This window comes from Pleurodeles waltl, chromosome 2_2, assembly GCF_031143425.1.
Source record: "Pleurodeles waltl isolate 20211129_DDA chromosome 2_2, aPleWal1.hap1.20221129, whole genome shotgun sequence".
Classification (NCBI taxonomy): Eukaryota; Metazoa; Chordata; class Amphibia; order Caudata; family Salamandridae; genus Pleurodeles; species Pleurodeles waltl.
The window spans coordinates 874,444,401-874,465,231 of record NC_090439.1 but is presented as its reverse complement, the minus strand read 5'-3'; the positions used below and the strand labels follow the sequence as shown (position 1 = coordinate 874,465,231).

General features: G+C 49.9%; 1 protein-coding gene across 3 annotated transcripts in view; it reads right to left on the bottom strand.

Annotated features, from left to right (window-relative positions):
- VPS13B (vacuolar protein sorting 13 homolog B) overlaps positions 1-20,831 on the bottom strand; it is a 2,423,697-nt gene that overhangs the window by 1,093,453 nt on the left and 1,309,413 nt on the right. The window lies entirely within an intron of this gene.

Here is a 20,831-nt window from a genome sequence, read left to right as displayed (position 1 = left end):
CAAGGAGCGACCCCCCCGAGTCTGCCTTCGTGGAAGGGGTGATCGAGGGTCCAGAGGGTGCATGATGAGGAGCTGTAGGGCGATGCAGGAAGGGGCATGCAGCTTGAGACTGAACTGAAATCCAGAGAAGCAGCTGCTATTGTGTGGTGCCTGGGTGGGGTGATCCCCTGCCCTCGCCCCCTCAACCACACCCCTACAATACTGGTGAGATCGGCCTCTACCGCCTATAACACCACACTCAGGAGAAGGGAATATTGTCAGAAAGGCAGTCCTAGAAGGGGGACACTTCACTATAGGGACTAAACAAAATGCCTGCAAGGGGCTCTGCTGAGACAGGAGCGGGAGACATAGGATGAAACCGAGGCCTAAAGTGTACCCAAACCAACAGTCTCAATAAGTAGACTATCATGCTGCCAGCATCAGGCACTCACCCGTCACAGGAGAAGAAACCTCAAGACACGGTAACCATTGATGTTAACCTCCTGAGAGCTGACCTTCGGAAAGTCATGGACAAAGTAACCATGGCAGAGACTCAGATTAATGGACTCCAAGCAGTGTCTAAAAAGATGGAAGACCAGGTGCAGTTGCTCACAAAAGAAAATGCTGCCATAGCGGTCAAGTTGGAAGATCAAAAAGGCTTGGTGGGGTGTAACAACATACACAGACATTCTGGAGGGGGGCAGAATGGCCCAGCGTGAAACTCTTCATTGAAAACCTTATTCTGAACAACCTGGGCCCAAAGAGACTATTCAACTATTTTTCTATTGAAAGGTCCCTCAGAGTACCAGCCGGCCACCGAAGCCCGGGCTGCTGCCGCACACACTCATCATCAGAGTCTTCAACTAAAGAGACCAGGACGTAATCCTACAAGCGGCCTGTAGTAAACGAGACTTGAAGTATGAAAATGTGACAATCTGCTTTTTTCCAGACTTCACCCTGCAGGTCTAACGTCAGCGCCGCAATTCTGAGGAGGTGAAGAAAGCACTCTGTGCCAAAGACATTGAATACATGATGCGCTTTCCACCCAAATTGCGTGTGGTAGCGGAGGGCAAGTCCTGGCACTTCTCTACTCTGCAGGAGGTATGGGACTGTCTTGAGGGCTGGAGGACAGTGGGGTGAGGAGGCAATCAAACCCAAGAGAAGCAATGGACACCTGACACCAGAGAAGCCAACCAGCCTTCATCCTCAAGGGACCCTTTGGACAGAGAGGTGCCTGCAGATCCGCAATCAGTTGGGGATGCGCGAACAGGAAGGTCCCCACCGGACTGTGGGACTACACCGGGCCCCGGCAGGTCTGGAGTAAACTGGGCTTAGAATGGAGGGAGACCTAGGAGTGGATCAGGGTTACTCTGCCCAGGGGGCGCAGGAAGATTCGCAATGCTGAATATCTACGAAACAACAACACTTTCTGCTGCAAATAAGGGAAGTGAAAATCCATGCAAGGAAATATTTTCCCTACTGTTTTGGTGACACCAGCCTACCCATAGTTGTGTTTGAGAGTTATGGGGTGACAGGCACTCTACCAGTTGAAACAGTGGGTAGTTGGGAACCCTCAATGCAGGATAGCAGGGAGGGGGGGGACAAGAAAAGTTGGGGAATTTGTTTAACACGTACAGTTTTGTTGCATTTGATTTGTAAATGCGTACATGCAGAGAACAGAGGATGGTCAATTAGAGAACATAGGTTATGCATGGTGAGACCTCCAGGACCTGTGATCCCAGAGGGCAGACACTTTTTCCTGGGTTAAGGAAATGGAGTCAGTGAAACAGCGACTGGTAAACAACCTGTCATGGAATGTTAATGGGGTTGGGAGTAAGATCAAAAGTAGAGTAGTCCTGCAATATCTCCACCGACACGTTGTGGATATAGTCCTGATGCAGGAAACTCACCTCTGTGGGAATCATTATAAGGCCCTAGATAGATTTGGGTATGCCATGGTGGCACACGCTGGGTACTCGACGGATGCCAGGGGAACAGGTATTCTACTAAAAAAGTCTATGCCCTACACACTAAACGATATATGGTCAGACCCCCTCGGACGATATGTGGCTGCACTGGGCCAGTGGTAGGGCCTTACCCTCAATCTCTATTTATTATATATAACCTCCACGACCTTATGGGATAACATTTCTGGATGTAAGTGCACGCCTCATGGAAATGCCGTCAGGGATCCTAATCATGGGGTGTGATATAAATGCAGTGGTAGGCCTAGGGAGGGATAGATTGAGTAAAAATACGCCCCAGCCTGTGGTGGATCAGCTGCTGCCCTTTATAGATGCCATGGGTCTGACGGATGTATGGCGTAACCAGCACCCACATCTCAAAGACAATACGTATTTCTTCGTTCCTCATGGGAGTTTCTCCTGCATCAATCACATAAAACCATCAGCCCAATGGAGGTTTATTCTGTGAGGCAGGCCACAGGGCAAGGGGGATTTCAGATCACTCACCAGTGCGGGTAGCACTGAGGGGACCGACTCGTGGTCAGGTGCAGGCAGCAAGGCTAGACACATGGTACCTGAAAGATGCATAAGGTAAAAAGAAGCTCAGAGAGGAGGCGGACCACTATTTCCAAGAGAACAAGAAAACAGTTGACTCCAGTTGTGTTTTGTGGGAGGCTTTTAAGACAGTGATCCATGGGCAAGCTCAGGCTCTGATTGGGGGTAGGAAAAAGGAGAAGAAACTGAAATTTGGAGCCCTAGAACGAGAAATATGATCTGTGAGGCCCAACTCCCAACAGATAGTAGTCCGGATCTGCGCAGCCATCTTCAAGTGAGACAAATTGAGTTGCAGGAACTGAAAAGATAGCGCCCCAACATATGCCTTAGAAACGCAACAGCAGTTATACCATATAGGTGATAAAGCAAACTAACTATTCGCGTGCCTTGACAGGAGGGACCAGGGCCAGAGAAGGGGACAGGAAGTCTTGAATGAGAAAGGGGTGGACCAACGGACCAGTGAAGAAATCACCTTTGCTTCTTATTATCAAAAACGTTATACCTCCAAGACGAGCATGGCAGAGTGGAACTGTGCTGGGTTCCAGAAAGATATTGACCTAGCAACTCTCATGGCTGACGGAAAGGAGGCCCTGGAGGAGGACCTGACGACAGAGGGAGTGGGACAAGCGATACAAGCACTGCAGTCGGGTAAAGCCACAGGACCTAATGGGCTCCCAGTGGAGTTATATAAGGGTATGGTAGGAAAGGTAGCTGAACACCTAAAAGATATGTTCCATGACGCTTTGAAAAACCATAAACTGACAGAGGATCATCATTCAGCCATGATTGTGGTAATACATTAAAAAAGAGTAGCCGGCAACAGATTATGGGTCGTATCAGCCAATATTCCTCCTAAACATGGAAGCCAAAGTGTTGGCTAAAGTCCTAGCAACCAGGCTGCAGTAGGTCATCTCCTCGATTGTCCACCCAGCCCAATCGGGCTACATGCCCTACAGGAGTATCTGCCTCAATCTGAGGCAATTATACGGGGTACAATATATGAAGCAGACCTGACAGAACACCCCTGGTAGTGACTATATCTAGCTGCAGATTCCTTACCTTAGAATTCCCTGGCGTCAGCTTCGAATCCGGAATTTTTCTGCTGAGCAGTACCCTGCGTGCGCCATCGGGTAGCGTCGTTCGGAACCACGTGTGTCGTCCAACACTGCGTGGCATCATCAGCGTCGTCTGTGGCGTCATGGTCTTCCATATATGCACCACCCTGGCGCATTTATTTTTTGATTGTCTGAACAAACAGTCATGCCCTGGAGAAAGGGTAAGAATCTGAATAACATATCCGCAGAGCGGTGAGGCTTGGGTGGGTGTAAGGAATCTGCAGCTAGATAGGGTCTCTACCAGAAAATTCCATACCGAAGGTAAGTAACTTGTTCATCTGATAGAGACATCTAGCTGCAGATTCCTTACCTTAGACTAGATACCCAAGCTATAACTCCTGGTGGTAGGTTGCGAAGATAGACTTCACACAAGGAAGTCCTGCAGGACCGAGCGAGCAAAAGGACCCTCTCTTCTAAGCTGGCTATCCAGGCAGTAGTGTCATACAAACATGTGCAAGAAAGCCCACGTTGCCGCCTGGCAGATATCCAGCACCGGCTCGCCTCAAGCTAATGGCGTGGTAGCAGTCTTCCCTCTGGTTCTCAAGCCCTCAGGAGGCTGCATCTTAGCCAAACCATAGGAAATTTTAATACAAAGAACGACCCAGCACGAAATGGTTCGTTTCTGGACTGCCCGCCCCTTCTTTGCACCAACGTACCCCCACAAAGACTTGGTTGTCCACCTGGAACTCTTTTGTGCGGTCAAGGTAGAACGATAATGCTCTTTTGGGGTTCAGCTGATGGAGACGCTCCTCTTCTTCAGAGGTATGAAGTGGAGCAAAGAAGGTGGGCAGGGAGATATGACCCAGATGGAAAGGGGTCACCACCTTGGGGAGGAAAGAGGCACAAGTTCTGAGGACTACCTTATCAGGATATATCGTGAGATACTGCGGTTTCAATGATAAAGAATGCATCTCACTCACTCGGTAAGCAGATGTGATTGCCACTAAGAAGGCTGTTTTGATAGTGAGCAGCCGGAGAGGACAGTTAGGTAAAGGCTCAAAAGGAGCACATATTAGAAAAGTGAGCACTAGATTAAGGTCCCACTGGGGCGTGGCAAAAGGCGTAGGTGGAAACATATGTGTAGGAAGTTCACTCTGTATATACTATCTCAAAGTGAGGGATATTGTGCACAGAGTCCAAGGGTTCCCCTTAGAGGTTGATAGTGGCAAAATTAGATAATACTAATGCTCTAGTTTGTGGTAGTGTGGTCGAGCAGTAGGCTTATCAGGGTAGGGTTAAGCATTTGTTGTACACACACAGACAATAAATGAGAACACACACTCAAAGATTTAACTCCAGGCCAATAGGTTTTTATATAAAAAAATATATTTTCTTAACTTATTTTTAGAACCACAAGATTCATATTTTAGGTAAGTACATAAATTGTAAGGTACTTCACACAGGTAAGTATAGAACTTTGATTTAAAACAGTAGTACACACAGTTTAGGTTAAAATGGCAAATAGCTATTTTGAAAGTGGACACAGTGCAAAAATCAACAGTTCCTGGGGAGGTAAGTAATAGTTAGTTTTTCAGGTAAGTAAAGCACTTACAAGTTTAGTCTCCTGGGCATAGGCAGCCCACCGCTGGGGTTCAAGGCAACCCCAAAGCCACATCATCAGCAACACAGGGCCGGTCAGTGCAGAGGTCAAAAGAGGGCCCAAACAACATAGGCGCATATGGAGAAGAGGGGTGCTCCGGTTCCAGTCTCTTAGCAGGTAAGTACCTGCATCCTCGGAGAGCAGACCGGGAAGAGGGGGTGGGGGGGGAGTTGCAGAGTACTGGGGTGGGACACATACAAGCACACAAAACACACCCTCAGCGGCAGAGGGGGGGCTGGGTGCAGTGTGCAAAGTAGATGTCGGGTTTGCCGTAGAAAACAATGGAGGGACCAGCGGGTCACTCTGGCGATGCAGGCAGGGCACAGAGGGGCTTTTCGGGCACGCCACCAACTGGGCTAGGATGAGGGCCGCCTGCTGGTCACTCCTCCACTTGTAGGTGGTTCCTCTCAGTCCTGAGTGCTGCGGGTGCAGTGCTTGGTCCAGGCGTCAGGTTCCTTTGTTACCAGCCAGTCGCGGTCATGGGGAGCCTCTAGATCCTCTCTGCAGGCGTCGCTGTGGGGGTGCAGGGAGGTCGACATAGGATGTCCACGTCGTTTGAGTTGCCTGGGAGTCCTCTCTGCAGTGTTGGTTGCCCTGAACTCGAGCCAGGGGCGTCGGGTGCAGAGTGGGAAGACTCATGCTTCTGGCGGGAAGTTAGAGTTTCTTTAAAGTTACTTGCTTTGTTGTTATTTCTGGACAGAGCCGCTGTCCTCTGGAGGTTCTTGGCCCTTTAGGTGCAGGTCAGTCCTCTGAGTCCTCAGAGGTCGCTGGTCCCCCTGGATGTGTCTCCAGGAATCTGATTTCCTGGGTTTAGGGTCGCCCCTAAATACTCAATTTAGGGGGGTGTTTTGGTCAGGGGGGCAGTAGCCAGTGGCTACTGTCCTGGAGGGTGGCTACACCCTCTTTGTGCCTCCTCCAGAGGGGAGGGGGGCACATCCCTATTCCTATTGGGGGAATCCTCCAAAACCAAGATGGAAGATTTCATAAGGCAGGGGTCACCTCAGCTCAGGAGACCTTAGGGACTGTCCTGACTAGTGGGTGCCTCCTCCTTGTTTTTCTCATTATCTCCTCCGGACTTGCTGCCAAAAGTGGGGGCTGTGTCTGGAGGGTCGGGATCTCCACTTGCTAGGATGCCGTGGGGTGCTTTAACAACAGGCATGAGCCTTTGAGGCTCACTGCCAGGTGTTACAGTTCCTGCATGGGGAGGGAGAAGCACCTCCACCCAGTGCAGGGTGTGCCCATGGCCACAGAGTGACAAAGGCACTCACCCCATGTGGCCAGAAACCCATCTGGTCGTAGCAGGAACTGGTCAGCCTAACACTGGTGTTTGGACTGGTATACAGAAGGCATCTCTAAGATGCCCTCAGTGTGCATTGTTCAACAAATCCCACACTGGCATCGGTGTGGATTTATTCGGTTTATTTTTGACAAACTCCCAGACCATATACTTAATATGGCCACACTGTACTGACAATGTCTAAGAATGGATTTAGACACTGTAGGGGCATATTGCTCATGCAGCTATGCCCTCACTTGTGGTATAGTGCACTCTGCCTTAGGGCTGTAAGGCCTGCTAGAGGGGTGACCTACCTATGCCACAGGCAGTATTTTGTGTGCATGGCATCCTGAGGGGGATGCCATGTCGAATTCTCCTTTTTCTCCCCCCCAACACACACAATCTGCAATGGCAGTGTGCATGGGTTAGGTGAGGGGTCCCTAAGGGTGGAACAACACATGTTGCAGCCCTTAGAGACCTTCCCTGGTCACAGAGCCCTTGGTACCACTGGTACCTTTTACAAGGGACTTATCTGTGTGCCAATTGTGGAAACAATGGTACATTTTTAGTGAAAGAACACCTGTGCTGGGGCCTGGTTAGCAGGGTCCCAGCACACTTCTCAGTCAAGTCAGCATCAATATCAGGCAAAAAGTGGGGAGTAACTGCAACAGGGAGCCATTTTCCTACACTGGGGTTCACCATAAACGTACCAAAGTCACACCTGACTCCCTCTCAGAAGCTCACTTTAATTGGAGCTGTTCTGGACACAGTGCAGTATCTGGCCTATCCTCCAGAGCAGCTAGTCCAGGATATTCAGGTTAAGATACCGATGTTTTGGCCTCTATCCTGGATTTCGGTGAGACAGACTCTGAGGCTGTTGGGACTCATGGCTTCCTGCATCCTATTGGTCAAGCATGGCAGATGGCATATGAGGGCTCTACAGTGGGACCTGAAGTTCCAGTGGGCACAGCATCAGGGAAATCTTGCCGATGTGGTTCAGATCTCGGAGGGAACTGCAAAGGATCTGCAGTGGTGGTTAGTGAACCGCGATTGGGTCAAAGGCAGACTCCTCTCCCTTCCCCAACCAGATCTCACAGTAGTGACAGATGCGTCACTTCAGGGATGGGGCAGCCATCTGGGAGAGGTGGAGATCAGGGTCTCTGGTCTGCGGTGGAATCCGGGCTCCATATCAAGTTGTTGGAGCTTTGGGCGATCCGGATAGCTTTAAAGGCATTTCTTCCTGTTGTGAAAGGGACGGTAGTGCAGGTGTTCCGGACAACACTACCGCAATGTGGTACTGCAACAAGCAGGGCGGTGTGGAGTTGTGGACTCTTTCTCAAGAGGCTCTACGTCTCTGGACATGGCTGGAACATCAGGGCATAACCCTGGTGGTTCAACACCTGGCAGGTTCTCTGAACGCCAGGGCAGATTAACTCAGCCAGCGATGCTTAACAGATCACAAAGTGTGTCTCCATTCAGAGGTGGCGCGAGGACTCTTTCAGCAATGGGGAGAGCCTTGGTTATATCTGTTCGCAGCCGAAGAGAACGCGCAATGTCAGCAGTATTGCGCGTTGGAGTTTCCAAGGCGGCTAAAGCTGGGAAACGCTTTTCGTCGCGAGTGGAGCTCAGGCCTCTTGTACGCCTTTCCGCCCATACCACTTCTGCCCAGAGTTCTCAAGAAAATCAAGAACGACCAGGCCCAAGTAATCCTAGTGGCTCCGGATTGGGCACAAAGAGTCTGGTATCCAGAGCTTCTCAAAATGAGCATCAGTCCTCCAATCAGGTTGCCTCTTCAGGAGGATCTTCTGTCACAGCAGCAGGGGAAGCTTCTCCACCCGAACCTGTCAACTCGGCGGCTTCATGCGTGGAGATTGAGCGGCAACAGTTGATGGTTTATGACCTCCCTCCCGAGGTCTGTGATGTCATTCTGGCAGCCAGGCGTCCCTCTACTAAGTCGATTCACCCCTGCCTTTGGAAACGTATTGTTTCCTATTGTACAGAGAGGTCTATTGATCCTCTTTCTTCTTCTCTTTCAAATATACTTCTGTTCATTCTGTCACTCGCCCAACATGGTTCCTCGTTAGGGACTTTTAAGGGCTATCTTTCTGCCTTATCAGCTTTTCTTCGTTTGCCTGATCAACAGTCTTTGTTTAAGTCTCCTATTGTACAGAGATTCTTACATATTGTAGGGAAATGCCTCCCTTGGCATGGTTACCTCCTAACTTTTTGCCTTTTGTTGATGCTAGTTTTGATTGAAAGTGTGCTGGGATCCTGCTAACCAGGCCCCAGCACCAGTGTTCGTTCCCTAAAGTGTACCTTTGGTCCCACACTTGGCACAGCCCTGGCACACAGATAACTCTCTTGTAACTGGTACCCCTCTTACCAGGGGCCCTGTGGCCAGGGAAGGTCTCTAAGGGCCATGTATTATGCCACCCTGGGGACCCCTCACACAGCACAGGCACACTGCCTCACAGCTTGTGTGTGCTGGTGGGGAGAAAACGACTAAGTCGAAATGGCACTCCCCTCAGAGTGCTATGCCCTCAACCCACTGCCTGTGGCATAGGTAAGCCACCCCTCTAGCAGGCCTTACAGCCCTAAGGCAGGGTGCACTATATCACAGGTGAGGGCATAGTTGCATGAGCACTGTGCCCCTACAGTGTCTAAGCCAAACCTTAGACATTGTAAGTGCAGGGTAGCCATAAAGAGTATATGGTCTGGGAGTTTGTAAAACACGAACTCCACAGTTCCATAATGGCTACACTGAAATCTGGGAAGTTTGGTATCAAACTTCTCAGAATAATAAACCCACACTGACTCTTAGAAGATGCCCCCTGTATATTTTACCCAATCCTTCAGTGCAGGACTGACTGGTCTGTGCCAGCCTGCCACTGAGACAAGTTTCTGCCCCCCTGGGGTGAGAGCCTTTGTGCTCTCTGAGGACGGAAACAAAACCTGTACTGGGTGGAGGTGCTTCTCACCTCCCCCTGCAGGAACTAACACCTGGCGGTGAGCCTCAAAGGCTCATGCCTTTTGTTACAGCACCCCAGGGCATCCCAGCTAGTGGAGATGCCTGCCCCTCCGGCCACTGCCCCCACTTTTGGCGGCAAGGCTGGAGGAGATAATGAGAAAAACAAGGAGGAGTCACCCACCAGTCAGGACATCCCCTAAGGTGTCCTGAGCTGAGGTGACCCCTGCCTTCAGAAATCCTCCATCTTGAGATTGGAGGATTTCCACAATAGGATTAGGGATGTGCCCCCCTCCCCTCAGGGAGGAGGCACAAAGATGGTGTAGCCACCCGTCAGGACAGTAGCCATTGGCTACTGCCCCCCTGACCTAAACACCCCCCTAAATGCAGTATTTAGGGGCACCCCAGAAACCAGGAAATCAGATTCCTGAAACAAGAAGGACTGCTGACCTGAAAGCACTGCACTGACGACAACTGCTTTGGCCCCAGCCCTACGGGCCTGTCTCCTGACTCGAAGAAAACTGCAACAGCGACTCATCCGACAGGGACCAGCGATCTCTGAAGCCTCAGAGGACTGTCCTGAACCAAAGGATCAAGAAACTCCTGTGAGCAGTGGCTCTGCTCAACAACAGCAACATCTTTGGCAACAAAGAAGCAACTTTTAAAGAACTCACTCTTCCTGCTGGAAGCGTGAGACTTCACCCTCCGCACCAGATGCCCCTGACTCGAGCTCGAGAGAACCAACACCACAGGGAGGACTCCCAGGTGACTGCAACCCAGTGAGTAGCCTGAGACGACCTCCCTGGACCCCCACAGCGACGCATGCAGAGAGAATCCAGAGGCTCCCCCTGACCGCAACTGCCTGTAACAAGGGACCCGACACCTGGACCAAGCACTGCACCCGCAGCCCCCAGGACCAGAAGGAACCGAACCTCCGTGCAGCAGTGACCCTCAGGCGACCCTCTGCCTAGCCCAGACGGTGGCTGGCCCGAGAAGCCCCCCTGTGCCCTGCCTGCACTGCTAGAGTGACCCCCGGGTCCCTCCATTGATTTTAATTACAAACTCGACATCTGCTTTGCACACTGCACCCGGCCGCCCTTGTGCTGTTGAGGGTGTGTTTTGTGTGCCTACTTGCGTCCCCCACAGTGCTCTACAAAACCCCCCTGGTCTGCCCTCTGAAGACGCAGGTACTTATCTGTAGGCAGACTGGAACCGGAGCACCCCTGTTCTTCATAGGCACCTGTGTGTTTTGGGCACCTCTTTGACCTCTGCACCTGACCGTCCCTGAGCTGCTGGTGTGGTAACTTTGGGGTTGCCTGAACCCCCAACGGTGGGCTGCCTATGCTCAGGAACTTAGACTTGTAAGTGTTTTACTTACCTGACAAACTAACAATTACTTACCTCCTCCAGGAACTGTTGATTTTTTGCACCGTGTCCACTTTTAAAATAGCTTATTGCCATTTTTACTAAAACTGTGTATGCTATTGCTCTAATTCAAAGTTCCTAACTTACCTGTGTGGAGTACCTTGCATTTTATATATTTAATTCAAATCTTGAACTTGTGGTTCTAAAAATAAACTAAGAAAATATATTTTGCTATATAAAAACTATTGGCCTGAAGTCTTTGAGTGTGTGTTCCTCATTTATGGCCTGTGTGTACAACAAATGCTTAACCACACTACCACAAACAAGAGCATTAGAATTATCTAATTTGTCCACTATCTTACCTCTAAGGGGAACCCTTGGACTCTGTGCACACTATCTCTTACTTTGAGATAGCATATACAGAGCCAACTTCCTACACCCAGCAAGTGCAAGAGGTTCGCCGTTGTCTGGAGGTGGGTGACGAGAACCTGGGGCGTCGGAGCCTTCAACAGACAAACGTCTAGGTAGGGGGAAGACTGGAATCCCCAACCTGCGCAGATGAGCTGCCACCACCGCCTCACTTTCGTGAGCACCTGAGGGGCACTGGTGAGACCGAAAGGGAGCACAGTAAACTGAAAGTCCTCATGCCCGACCTTGAACCGCAAGTAACGCCTGTGGGCGGGTAAAATGGGGATGGGTAAATACGCATCCTGCACGTCCAACACTACCATCCAGTCTTCTTGGTCTAGGGCAGACAAGACCTGAGCAAGAGTGAGCATCTTGAATTTCTCCTTTTTGAGGAAGAGATTGATGTCCCTTAAATCCAGGATAGGGCAAAGGCCTTTGTTCTTTTTGGAAATCAGAAAGTAGCAGGAATAACAACCACTCCCTACTTCTGACATTGGGACTCTTTCTATGGCTCCCTTGGCCAAGAGAGCTGTAACTTCCTTGCGGCCGTTCTTCTACCGGAGGGATAGAGGCAGGGTAACACTGGAAAGGGAAGGAATAGCCCCCCTTCCGTATGATCTGCAAGACCCATTTGTCTGATGTGATGGATTGCCAGTGAGGGAGATGAAATTGAATCCTCCCTCCAACTGGACGGACATGGTCTTGCAGAACCACACTAGGAGGACTTGGGCGTTGCGGAAGCGGAGGGGTGTGTGGTGGCCGACCTCTGGCTAGACCGTCTAGGTTTGACGGTACCACGACCTCGTCCTCGCACGGGATGCTGGGAAGCCGGAGAACGTGGCTAACTTGTGGCTGGCGTGGTACCGCGCCCCTTCCGAAACCTTGAAAGGGACGAAAGAGAGACTGCTGACAAGTCGGCGCTGAAAGGCCCAAGGATCTGGTCATAGCTTGAGAATCCTTGAAACTCTCAAGCGCAGAGTCTGCCTTCTCACCAAAAAGGCAAGAGCCATCAAAGGGCATGTCCATCAAACTTGACTGGACATACCCTGAAAAACCAGTAGAACGTAGCCAGGCATGGCGACGGAGGGCCACTATCGAAGAAATCACCCTGTCCAGCGAGTCGGTCGTGTCCAAGCCACACCTGATAGTAAACTTGGCTGCATCTCTCCCGTCCTTCACAGCTTGGGTGAGTGTGTCCTGAATGTCCTCCGGGACCTGGGGCAGCACCTGTGCCACCGTATCCCATAAAGTATGGGAAAGACGGCCCAATAGGCAAGAGGTGTTTACTGACCTCAAGCCCAGGCTGTTGGTGGAAGAAAGCAACTTCTTTCCAAGTTGGTCCAGCCTCTTGGATTCCCTATCCGGAGGGGCGGAAGGGAAGGCACCATAGGAAGTGGAGGCTTGGACCACCAAGATCTCCGGAGTGGGGTGTTGGGTAGGGAAACTATGGTCACTTGGAGCATGTCTATGGCGGCGGCCAATTGTCCTATTCACAGGAGCCCCTGTGCTGTGTTTGGACCATGTACCCAGAAGGACATCTGTGAGGGCCTCATTGAAGGGTAACATTGGCTCCGATGTAGCAATCCCCGGCTGAAGCACCTCCGTCAGGAGATTAGTCCTGACTGGCACCGTAGGCAAATCTAGGTCCAAGACCTCAGCTGCCCTACGCACCACCATGGCGTAAGATGCACCCTCCTCCGTAGCCACAGCAGGAGGAGAGAGCATACCAGCATCTGGAGAAGCATCCAGTCTATCCTGTTCGTGCTCCAATCCATACTCTAAAAGGTCCTCAGACCCCTCCTATTCCTCTCCTGTGCCTGGCTGTTCTGAATAAGCATCAGGCACTGATCTGGGCCTAGACGGTGCTGTCGAAGTCAGAATCTGCGTTGTACGACGTCGTTCTGGCTCCGGATCATCTGGAATGAGGATAGGGCTACCACCACCGGTGGGCGCTGGTGGTGGAGGTAGCGTGGACGTCTGGCTCGGTGCCGGAGATCGACTGTGAAGAGACCAGCGCCGGTCCCGATCCGCTATCGGATCCCGGGGTTCCCAACGGCGCAGAGGCCGAAGCCGCCGACGTCGAATCCAATGGGGCCCATGCCAAATCCACAGGGCCCGAAAACCCACCGAGGGTGCAGCCTGCTAAAAAACAAGGCACATTCTTTAATTTGAGCGGGGTCGCTCCGGTTCCTGGAAAAGGGGGGGGGGGGGGGGCGGAGTCAGCCCTGGTGACGGCTCCGCGGAACCGCACTCAGAACGTCAGTGTTCCCTGAATGCCTCGTCGGCCGATGGGCGTGACAAGGTTGAAGTCCGCTTGGACTTCTTCTTCTTGTGCCTTTTACCTGAATGCCGCGAAGACCTCGAATGCAAGGAAGATGACTTGGGGTTCCTGGAGCGGTGGCGCGACCTCCTCCTAGAGCAGGACCATGACCTCTTTGGAGTCGCGCTAACCGAAGACGGCTGCCGGGCCGCTAGAAGCTTGAGAAATCTCTCTCTCAAGGCCTTCGGAGCCATGGCCCAGCAGTCGGAACACAACTTCGAATCGTGGTCCTTTTCCTGGCAATAAAGACACACCTGGTGAGGATCCATAACCGACATGGGTCGATGGCATGGATCACATGGTTTGAATCACGTCTTCCTTGAAGACATCGTTCAGACAATCGAAAAAACCATAGACAAAAAGGGTAGCTCTTTCAGGATCTGCGCTTGACCGGCGAAAAAAACTGACATACACAAGCCGGGGTAGTGCCTATATAGAAGACCGTGACGTCACGGCCGACTCCAGCGACACAGGGACGACGCACGCGGATCCGAATGACGTCACCCAACGGTGTGCACAGAACTGCTCAGTAGAAAAAGGTAGGGAGGCTGCAGCTAGAAGTCTCTATCAGATAAAAGGGTTCTAAAAAAAATAAAAAAATTAAAAAAATAAAAAGGACGCTACTGTATCACTCTAAAATATAGTACTAAATGCTAGACATGCATTTTGAATAATTGTGCCCATTTGTTTTGCAGAATTTCACACAATTACAGAAAAGCAAATAATGCACATTTTGCAGCCCTACACAAAAAGTGTCTTTGGCTACTGAGGATGCAGTCACTGTATGTTTAAAGGGTGTATAACAGTCTCCCTGTGGCCCTTTCTTTCAGTATGCCACCCATTATCACTGAAGGCTTGAAAACCTGGAGGACTCCCATGGCGTTGGCTGAGTCATTAGCCTTTTTAATGAACTCAAGTGTTTGATTCACTTCTAGTTCAAAAATGTGATTTTCCTTGAGGGGCATGGTAATAATATTTGCTTCTACCTCAGGATTAAAGCCAGAGATTCAAGCCTTCCTTGAGTTCTAAAAACAGCACTTGTAGCTGACTGTGTGCTGACCGTGCCCCTGGAGTCCAGTGCTGATTTGAGGCATGAGTTAGCGGAATTCTTACCCTCAGTGTGTTGGCCATTTTCTCTGATCCTCCAGTATTTTGCATTTTGTTGACAAATCTCTAAATTAACAGTTTTGTAAAAGTGTGTGCTTTGTACAAAAGTGGATACGAAATTCAAAGAATGTGACCCCTCCTTTTACTGGGCAAGCAGTGGCCATTGAGCCAGAAAAAAAGAGGGTTGGCAGCAGGCAAAGTGTATGTTTATTTATTCTTAACATGCCTGCTGTTTCATATTCTCCTGAAGGGCCACCCGCCCTAGACACTTTTTACCCAGAGGAGACAGAAGACTGCCTTGTTGTCACGACCCACCTGACTATAGCCTTGACCTAGAGGAGAGAGAGAGAGAAAACTTCTTGGAAAGTGGGTCACTGAATACAAAATCAGGTATGTTTATTACCCCAGCCTCCTGCAGTTTCTCGGTCTCCTCAAGGTTGACTCATGCTCTGTAACCAATCCCCCACCATGTGGCACTTAAAAGTATAAAATTCAGCCTGCCGCCCAAGGAACATGATGTGGGACCCTTGGGGCTGGGTTAAAGATTATTGAAAATCAGACCCACTGTCCATGGGGTATGAGTCAGGCTTTAGAGGCAAAAATTAAATACGAGGCTGGACAGCATTGGGGCATGCGGCCGGCTGGGTTTAAAAAAAACTAAAATTGACGCTGGCATATAATGGGGCATGCAGTTTATCTGTGAAGGAGGGGGGGGAGTGGGATGCTGCAGGACTGTAGGGCAAATATTAAAAGTCAGTCTGCTGCCAATGGGGCATGGGTGGGTCTGGGGGACAAAAGGACAAGTTACTTACCTTCTGTAACACCTTATCTGGTAGAGATAATATGTATTTGCAGAGTCCTTACCTTAGAATTTCCCCCAAGCGTCAGTCTGGATCCGGAGATTTTCCTCAAGCAGTAGTAGCCCTGCCTGCTGTTAGGCAGCAATCGGCTCCACCTCCATCGTCGGAGCCGGATATGAAGTTGTGGTCCTATATAGGCATTATCCCGGCACACTGACGGCAGTTTCTTTTCACAATTTTCAATGCCAGAAGCGCAAAACCATGAAGAACACTGACGACTTGTACATCAAAACTAAGGCCCTGAAAGGGAGTCCTTCTTTCCCGAAATCAGTTCGATGAGCATGGAGGATGAGTGAGTCTGCATCTAGATATTATCTCTACCAGATAAGGTGTTACCAAAGGTAAGTAACTTGTTAATCTGATAGAGACTTTGAGTTGCAGATTCCTTATTTTGGAATAGATACTACAGCAATACACTCACCGAAGGTGATTCTGCAAACCAAGATCATATTAGGAAGTCCTGCAGAACCGAACGGACAAAGTGCCCGTTCCTATTGACCTGAGTGTTTGGGAAACGTGTGCAGAGATGCCCACGTTGCCGCCTGACAGATGTCAGGTACTGGAACTCTGTGCTAATGCAGTGGTCGCAGCTTTAGCTCCGGTAGAATGAGCAAGCAAACCCTAAGGGGATTGCTCCTTAAAAAGTACGTAGCACATTTCAATGCAGAGTAAGACCCATTTAGAGATGGTTCTCTTCTGCACTGCCAGACCTTTCTTCCCACCCAATTAACCAATAAAGAGTTGATCATCCACCCGGAACTCTTTAGTATGATTAAGGTAGACCACAAAGGCTCTTTTTGGGTCTTCCTTAGAAGGATGTGTGCATGCGTAAAAAGTAGGCAAGGTGATGGACTGGCCTACATGGAAGGGCATAACCACTTTTGGCAGAAAGGAGACCCTAGTTCAAAGCACCACTTCACCAGGATCGATGGAAAGGTAGAGCAGCTTAGAGGACAATTCCTGCAACTCACTCACCCTGTGGGCATATGTAATGGCCACAAGGAAGGCCGTTTTCAAAGTGTGGAGAGGCTCGAAAGGAGCGCATATCTGAGATGTCAAAACTAAATTCAAATCCCATTGGGGCATAATGAATGGAGAGGGAGGAAACATACAAGTAAGGCCTTTAAGCAGAAATGGCAGACAGATAACTTTTGAGAGTGCCCATAGCAGAGCCAAGCTAAGCAAGAGAAAGGATAAACAACAGGACTTTAGAGAGGGGCAAAAAGGGGGTCAACAGACTTGTCTGTGCACCATGCCACAAATTTCTTCCAACAACAGGTGTATACCGTTTTGGTGGAGGGACGCCTGGCTGCCAAGATTACGTTACAGACTTCAGGTGGAAGGTCAAAAGCTGTCAACTGTTGCCACTCAATCTCCACGCAAAAAAGGAGGAGACGAGATAGATTCCGGTGGAGAATGCTCCTCTGCTGCTGAGACAGAAAATCCTCGCTAACGGGCAGTTTGACCGGAGGATTAATGGCCATGCTCAGTAGCTCGGGATACCAGACTCTTTGTGCCCAGTCCAGTACCACAAAGTTTACTTGGGCCCGGTTATTCTTGATCTTCTTGAGAACTCTGGGCAGAAGTGGTATGGACGGAAATGCAAACAGGAGCCTTGAGTTCCACTCAAGACGAAAAGCGTCGCCTAGCAAATGCCACCTTTGAAACTAACACACAATATTGCTGACATTGCGTATTCTCTACGGAGGCGAACAGATTTAACCAAGGCTCTCTCCACTGCTCAGAGACCTTGTAGTACCTCTTGATGGGAGAGACCATTCGTGATAGACAAAGTGTTGTCAGCTGAGTTCATCCACTTTGGCATTCAGAAAGCCTGCCAGATGTTGAATCACCGGGGAAATGCCCTGATGTTCAAGACACGACCAGATGCACAGAGTCTCCTGACAAAGGATCCATGACCCCACCCTGCCCTGCTTGTTGCAGTACCACATGGCAGTGGTGTCTGTCAACACTTGCACTTCCTTTCCCTTGAGAGGGGAAATAAATACTTTTAATGCTAGTCTGATTGCACAGAGCTCCAAAAGGTTGATCTGGAGTCCGGACTCCACTGGAGACCAGATGCCTCTGCTCTCCACCTCTCCCAGATGGCCGCCCCAGTCCAGGAGTGACGCATCTGTCGCTACTGTCAGATCTGGTCGGGGAAGGAAAAGAATCTGCCACTGACCCAATTGTGGTATAACCACCACTTCACATCTTGCGCAGTTCCCTCAGAAATATGGACCATGTCAGAAAGATTCCCCTAGTGCTGCACTCAATGGAACTTCAGGTCCCACTGCAGAGCCTGCATATGCCATCTGGCACATGTCACTAGCAGCATGCAGGAGGCCTTGAGGCCCAGTGCACTGTGTCCAAAACAGCTCTGGTGAAAGCAGGCATCTAAGAGGGAGTCAGGTGTGACTTTGGCACATTTATAGTGAACCCCAGTGAATGGAGGAGGTCTTCCATAGTCTGGAGGTGGGAGACAACAGCCTGGGGCAAGCCCGCCTTCAACAGTCAGTTGTCGAAGTAGGGGAAGACTGAAACCCCTCATAGGAAGCTGGCCTGGTGTGTGGTGAGCACCTATGGTGTTATCACCTTACACAGGTCCAGCTATCCCCTATTAGTGAAGTGTAAACAGTGACTAGGAAGCCAGGGCTCTCTACAGGTAGCTGTGGATAAGCAGCTAAGACTTATCTTGGAGACATGAAAGGCTTATGCAATACCACTTATAGACACACAGCACTATCACACATGAAAAAACCACAGTGTTACAAAAATAAAAGGTACTTTATTATGGTAACACAAATACCAGAATACCAAAAGGTAGTCCCCCCCAACTGGAGGTAAGTAAACATACTATTATTTACACATTAGCAATCAGTAATGAGCATAAAAAGCAATAAGCATTGGCAAAAGCAATAGAAGCTAGTGTATGTCCTAGGGGAGGGCCAGGCCATATACTAAATAAATGAAATGCGAGATACAGTCCGACACCCAAGGATGTGGAATCATTAGAAGGGAGCTGGAGGAACTAGGAACCACAAAAGGTGAGTACCAGAGTGACTCCCAGCGACCAGGAGAGCTGAGGTAAGCACTTGGTTTTCCCCAAACCCAACAGGAGGATATTGAAAAAGGATTGTGCAAGACCCAAACAAGACCGGAAGAACCCAAAGGAGGATTCTGGCAGAAGAGGACCTGCAAAGGAAGAGTGCCAAGTCCAGTTCCGGTTATGGTAGGAGCCACTACTCACCCATCTATGAATAAAGGACCAGGTTGATGAGGGACGAAGAAGACCAGCTGTGCAACACAGGAGGTGAAGAGGAGTTCCTGAAGTGATGCAGATGGTGTCCCACATCGTCTGTCGGGTTGCAGTAGGTCAGTGGTGCTGCAGAACCACCAACAAGCCTTGGCAAATGCAAAGGAAGGAGACGAGCTGCAAGGGTTAGTGGACCAGCATTCGACCCAAGGAGGGAAATCCGGGGTGACCCTGAGAAGTCAGGAGAGTCATAAGAAGTGGTGGCAGCCCCCACAGGCAACCCACTGGCAGGAGGCACAGCAGTTGGAGTGAGGCCCAAGCAGCACACCTGAAGAGGAAACCCACGTCACTGGAGCAGCAGAGAGGAGACTGTGCTTGGCAGGAAGAAGCTCTGGGGGACGGGGCTACACGGAGCCTTGAAGATCCCTCGTCGGAGGAGCAAACAAGCATTGGTAGCTGCAAGAGTTGCGAGGCACACAGGTACTGTTCTGCAAGGAGAGGCAAGGGCTTACCGTCTCCCAAGTTGGAGAGCTGGTAGAGAGGACCAAGGGGGCCACTCCAGACCACCACCTGTGATGCATGATCCACACAGTTCTAGAGGAGAGCAGATCCAGGCAGCCGGTCATCGTAGCAGTTGGTGCCTGCAGATGCAGGGGAGTGATTCTTTCACTGACACACTGGATGGAGCAATCTGCGACCACACTGGCTTTAGTATCATAATTTGTGGAGATTTTAATCTTAGATCGCTAGGAACAAGAGCGGACTTGATCCGCAAGGAATGCCCTGCCAGCCGTCAACTTCAACAATTCTTCGAAAAACATGGCCTTGTCTCCATTCAGCACTCACAAAATGTCAGTGCCTTTGCACAACAGTTCCCGAAAACTTTTCAGATTAAGAGCACCTTAGACTATATGTTCTCTACTGAGGAAGTATATAGACTATCTAACAGCTTTTTAAATCCCAATTCTAAAGGCAAGTGACCATCTTCCCCTTATAGCAACCTTTGAGATGCATCCAAGGCGCCCAGAAATGTACAAATCAATCGGTATGCCTCAGGGGGAAGAAGAAACACAAATAATCAGGCAAATAAAATGGGGACCCATTGCATCTCAAGCATATAACCTGTGGTTGAATGCCACTCCAAACTAAATGGCCAGACATCACCTACGATCTTGTGCAACACGCAGTATTCTCTAGCATACCCCAATGGCGTTTTGCAAAAAACCCTCGTCAAGATTCCATAGGAGAGAGTAAGTAGAATCTAGCCAGGTTGAGAAGCTCAATCGGCAAAACGAGCAACCCTATAATAAAAAAAGAGCAAGTATCAAAATTACAGAAACACACTAAACAGCACAAGCAGCTGATATGGTCCATAAAACAACAACAAGCAGAAAAGGAGTCTGTTTACATCTACTCTTTGACAAGAAAACACAATCACGGCGACCTATGGAGATACAGCAAAAGCAAGAGCAACAAGAGTGACCAACTTAACACGATAAATGAAGCTTCCTGTGTAGAACATGTAAAAAAACAAATTAAAAAACTCTATTAAACCGACCAATTTTCCCAAGCACAACCATAGGTGAAACCGGTGAAGCCGTACATTAATGAACATCAAACAGTCATGGGACTTGCTCCCTCTCCAGGAAAGATTTCTAGCATTCTGCGCAGAATGAGGTCGTCGGGGGCTCCTGGTCCAAACGGAATCCCTGCATACATCTACAAGGAAGATCCGAACCTCTGGTCACCAATCCTTTCTGCACTGTACTGCTCCTGCCTTGATTCCCAGGAAGTACCACCGAAGTGGAGAGGCTCAATACTACATCCCATTTACAAAAAGGGGGATAGGCAAGACCCCGCCAATTATCACCTCATTGCACTCCTGGACACTGACGCAAAAGGATTCGCCTCAGTCCTTCTGGAAGAACTGCAAAACGGGGAAGAGGCCAAAGAGTTAGTGCCACTAAACCAAACTGGCTTCATGGTGAATTGTGCGACCAAGGACAACATCGTAGCCCTTTCCTTTCCAGCTTATGAGGCTGTGGCTAAACATTCCCCCCC